This window comes from Rosa chinensis, chromosome 5, assembly GCF_002994745.2.
Source record: "Rosa chinensis cultivar Old Blush chromosome 5, RchiOBHm-V2, whole genome shotgun sequence".
Taxonomy (NCBI): Eukaryota; Viridiplantae; Streptophyta; class Magnoliopsida; order Rosales; family Rosaceae; genus Rosa; species Rosa chinensis.
This window is the reverse complement of record NC_037092.1, coordinates 7,153,394-7,158,999: the sequence shown is the minus strand read 5'-3', so window position 1 is coordinate 7,158,999 and position 5,606 is coordinate 7,153,394. Positions and strand designations below refer to the sequence as shown.

The 5,606-nt window shown below is 37.1% G+C and overlaps 1 pseudogene; it reads left to right on the top strand.

Annotated features, from left to right (window-relative positions):
- The first annotated feature begins 1,222 nt into the window (after positions 1-1,222).
- LOC112167473 lies at positions 1,223-3,130 on the top strand (annotated as a pseudogene).
- The last annotated feature ends 2,476 nt before the right edge of the window (positions 3,131-5,606 follow it).

Here is a 5,606-nt window from a genome sequence, read left to right as displayed (position 1 = left end):
AGCCTCAATGCACAATTTCAATTTGCTGTAAGATTTGAAATGGGAGGAACCAGAAGCATCTGCAGTGCATGAAGGTGGATTGAGACGCAACAGCAGTGTTTGATAGCGGTGTTTGATCGGCAATCAGCGGTGGGAATCGGCCGAGCAAGATGATTTGAATCTTCATGATTCAAATCAGGGGAAGAAGAAAACAAAAAAGAAGAAGAAGAAAGAAGAAGAATAAAGAAAGAAAGAAAGAAAAGAAAAAAAAAAACTTTTGAGGGTAAATCGGTCTTTTTGTCTTCATCAAGTTACTCACATGCAAAATTTAACGGCTCCGTGACGGAAATTGGTCGTAGGTACGACGTTAATACGAAAAAATGAGTCCGGTATCACATTGATAACTTTGTAAGTTCATGTATTATTCTGAAAGTCCCTTAAGTGTCCAGACACCATTGGTGAATTTTTCTAAAAAAAATTTAGGGTAAATCGGTCTTTTTATCTTCATTAAGTGACTCACGTGCATTGTACGTGCAAAATTTAATGGTCCGTGACGGAAACTGTTCGTAGATACGACGTTGATATGAAAAAATGAGTCCAGGTATCACATTGATAACTTTGTAAGTTCAGGTATCATTCTGAAAGTCACAAAAGTGTCTAGACATCGTTGGTGAATTTTTCCCTTCTGGTTAATGTAGTAGAATTTGTTTAATAACAATATCCTAGATACCTCTTTCACTTTCTGGAATGTAAAGTCACTCCTAAGATTGCCGATGAGTTTTATTTGTGTCACCGAAACTGCGTACATAGTTGGTGCAAATGTCATGTCCCTAGCCTTTGAAGTAAAAGATAGGTAAAAGATAGCAATTTATAATGCACCGTATGTCCAACAGCCTTGATAAGATTTGGCGGGGCAAATGCTTTGCAACTTGGAGAGCCAGCTAATAACTCCCATGGACAACTTTTTCTTCGAACTATCAAAACCCTCAGTCTTATTTCTACTCGTGTAGGCAAGCCGCAAGCCTAAATAACCATACATGTGCGGGCAAACCTAAATAATGTCAATAGAACGTACAATCAAGACTCCAGCTAATATTCTTGTCAACTCTTAAAAACAGTATGACATTCTTAGAGCAGTAAGAAGTCTGTTCACTTGAAAAAAAAACGCATTCATTTCATATATAAATTTTGAGAAAAGAATACATGAAAATAAAAATAGAAAGTAATTATAATAAAGTTGGTGATGGCACAAACTTGTAATTTGCCTGCAATTCCTTTCCCCACATTTTGGTGTACCAATTCCCTTCTTTCTTGCGCCGAACGTAAGCAATCAATTAGGGTTGGAAGCAGCAGCTGAAGGCTTGAAGCAACGTACCGCTGCTTTCCTGAACGAGGCAGTGAAGCCGAGAGTAGTGAAGGCCTTTGTGGAGCTTGCAGATCGAATGAAAATTGGGACTTATTGGGGTGTTGTGAGGAGTGAGGACTAGTTTCTGTGGAGAGATTGTGGAGTCTTGCAGACGTTTATGTTTTTGTTGGCCCAATTTTGAATGATTATAGCTCTGTTTGGTATTCCTTGCTGGTCAAGAAAGAAAAGTGAAGTTATTGTGGAGCCTAATCGCGTAACCATAAATTGGGAATGGTCCATCATTAGGGTGGTTTTCATGGGTGACTTCTTCAGTGCATTGGCCAAGAAGCTGAAGAGAAACTGTACTGGTATGGAGAATTACTGCATAATTTTCGTTCCCCCAGGAGCCCCGGCCTCTGAAAGTTCAGAAAGATGAACCTCTTAGAGTCAATGTTCTCTTTAAGCACATTCAGGTTAGTTAAAGTTAAACAGCAGCAGTATTATTTCTTCTTTAAGCACATTCATGGTATTGAGACTATGCATCTGTGTATTGTTAACTGAACTTGTTTACAGGATATTCTCAGGCCGGACACTGCCATAATTGCTGAAACTGGAGACTCCATGGTTCAATTGTCAGAAGCTCCGCCTCCCTGCTATATATCGAGCACAACTGTTTGTAATTGTGTACATTAAGAAGTAGGTATCCAACCAGTTGTATCATTTTTATTCAGGTATGAATTCCAGATGCAGTATGATCTATTGGATGGTCAGTGGGTGCTACTCTCGGCTGTACTCAGGGTGCGAAAGATAAACGTGTAATTGCTTGCATTGGTGATTTGAATTTCCAGGTTAGTTATATCAGATCAGTAGAACAGCATAGAAAAAAAGAAATGAGGATATTAACCCAGGGTCCAGATCCCCTGTTGTGACTACTTAGCATTCTATTCACAATTCATCTTAAAGAAAGTCGAACTTGGCTTCAAATAGGTCATATTCTAGAGATTCTAAAGATATGCCATATGGTTGGTAGGTAGTATTTCCCCATCCTTTGAGGTAACTGCCCAGGACATTTGAACAATGATCTGATGTGGACAAAATACCATCATATCTCTTATCAACAATGGAGGCTATACAATCGAAGTAGAGATTCATGATAGCCCATACAATGTCATTAAGAAGTGGACTTATACTGGTCTTGTTGATGCGATCCACAACGGTGAAGGCAAATGTTGCACTACCAAAGGTTAGCGTATAAGAAACAACTTTCTTATCTTTACATTTGAGGCATAATATTACTCGATGCGCTGAGGCTTGCTGAAGTTCTCTTTTCTTGAATTGACAAGGATGTTTATATAGATTCAGGTACGTACTGAGGACTTAACTGAAGCAATTGCAAAAGCAACGGGGGAGCAGAAGTATAGTTTATGCTTCATCGAAGTTTTTGTGCTGAAAGATGACACTAGCAAAGAGCTTCTGGAATGGGGATCCCGAGTTTCAGCTGCTAACAGCCGACCTCCAAATCATCAGTAGCGGACCGGAGCTGGAAGAGTCATAAGAAAGTAACGTGGAACAAACTAGTAAATAGAAATAAGAGATATGGAGAAAGGGTAGCAGGGTTGGCATCTTGCCAATAAATTCCAATCTCCTCTGTTGTGACACTGATTTTTCTTGTTGTATAATATGTATACTTATATCCATTTGAAAGGCTACCTGTCTTACTTGTCATGTAAGGTGAATAGCATTAAGTTACAAATCAAGTAATATCTGGGATAAGATCTAGCTCTTTTATAGGTTTGTTCAAACGTATTCTGCAAGCTAAATTTTCCATATAATGGTTGCCTTTGTTGGACTCTGTTTCTCCCTCTAATTCTCTTTAAATATAGCATTGTATTCTTGTTGCAATAAATAATTTGTAATTATTTTTTTTCATTCATATTTATGGATGCTTTTGTCTCCGTTTTTTATCATACATTTTTAATTAAGGCGATACAAGCACCATTTCATTAATCATTTCTGCATATTTTTACCACCTCTATGCAACATCCTTAATGCAGGCCCTTTCACTTTCTAACTCTGCATTCTGCTTTTATGTCGTCTTTTCATTTGAAATCTGAGAGAAACCTTAATTCAATGGCTTCATCTTCTTCACCATATTTAATGAACCTCCTCCTCATATCATTATCAGTCTTCATGAGGTTCATTATCAGTCTTCATTCCACGAGCATTTGGGTGCTACAGTTCAATCTTCAGCTTTGGTGATTCAATTACTGATACTGGCAACTTATATATCAGCTCCAAGAACAGTTTCTACTTCTTCTTCCCTCCATATGGGGAGACCTACTTTCAGTTTCATCCCCCCACCGCCCCACCGGATGATGCTCTGATGGTCCCTTTATCATAGACTTCATTGGTAAGCTTCCACCCCTACTTGACTTTTGTCCTCCACTACCAAAACATTCACTAATTTCAGTACTTCATTTTCTGCTGAGTTTCTGGGACTTCCACATGTTAGACCTTATCTATAACTCAAGAGCAATGTAAGTGCTCAAAACTTCGAAGGGGCACTGAATTTCGCAGTGGTAAGAGCCACTCAGCCACGGCTCTTGACGCGTCTTTTCTTGCAGCAATGGAAGATCATAACAGATACACAAACAGCTCTCTAGGAACTCAATTGGGGATTTAAAGAAATGCTGCCTTCTTTATGCAATACATCTTTAAGTTCCAATTCTATTGTTCTGTTTGAAAAACCAATTTCCTGTTTGCTTGCATTATTCCATATAGGGAAAGTTGTTGGCCCAAGTACTTTCAATGCAATAATGAATAAAGACAACATAAAGCTGACTCTGGGAATCAAATAGGTACCTCCCACCAGGCCACCACAATTATTCGCAAGGGTAGACAAAAATGATAATCTAAGTGTCTAACAACCTTTGGGAAAGATAAAAAAGGGAAAGTTTTGGAGAAAATCTAATTCGTGTGAATTATGGAAAAGAAAATAAAAATAGTAAATATTGATTCAGGTTTTCTAATTGCATACAAGTTGAATGAAGACCAAATTGAGGGAAAATGCATGGAGGAATTCGGCAATGAAGAAGAAGAGAAATCCTAGGAAACCCTAGGGTTGCCATGCACAATATAAGGGGCCTCTGTGAAGATGTTTTACACACCACAAAATTCAGAATCAAAAGCCACAAACACATCCCCTTCATCCTCTCAAAATTTTCGGCAATTTCATCTACTCTAAAATTCAAGACCGTGAAGCATCCTCCTCTCCATTCAAGTATCCTTGCCGTGAGCCACCTTCCATTCCACCACTTTTGAAGCTTCTTGCGTCCTTGAAGAATTCAAAAGTTAACCATGAACACTCTCTTATGTTTTCGGTTTTGCTTTGTAAAACAATTTCGGGCTTTATATAAATTGCGATTTTGTTTTCTGTTTTGGTTTTATGTTTTGCAATTTCTTCTGTGGATGATGTGTTGATTTTAGATATGTAGCTTTCGAATCCTATGAAGTATATTTTAGGTTTTAGGTTTTCAAAACAGAAAATTGCGGTTTGATATATGTTATGCATGATTGTTAATTTCGAGCTTCAATCCCATCTTTTATGTGTTAATTGATCGTTGGATGCATACTTTGATTGATGAGCATGTAATTGAATCCATATTAAGGTGCTAGCGTTCTGGTTCTTAATAATTAAAGTGAAAAATCTATAATTGCTTAGGTAAATTAACAATGAGTCTTGCATGCTTGGCTTGAATTGATCAAACTTCTATGTGTGCTTAATGCGTTGATTGTGTTCTTGTTAGTAATTAGCTACCACTACTGATTGCATGCTTAATAGGGTTAATTATGGTGTGTTCATCTAGTTAATTTAATTAAGGAAAGTAAAAAGGACTTTGTATGCGTTCATCTTTGTTCTTGATCGATTCTTTGCTATGACGTATTTTGATTCATAATTTAATGTTTGAAACATTGTCGACGTGTTAGTAGTGGTTAACTATATCTAAATTAGTTCCTTTCATTAATTTCTATTTGATTATGTGTTTTGATGGGTCACATGTATATAATTATTTGTTAATTTAGAAAATAAAATCTAAAAATCTCCTTACTTGTATTTTCGTAAATACTATATATATTCTTTGTTTTAATTTGTTTAACGTTTTATTTTTCAGAAATTAATAAGTCCCTAATCCCCGGTTGAGAACGATCCCTACTTATTCTTACTACATTGATAGGGTATTAAATTGAGCACTAACTTTTGTGCAGGTCATTCTCATGACAT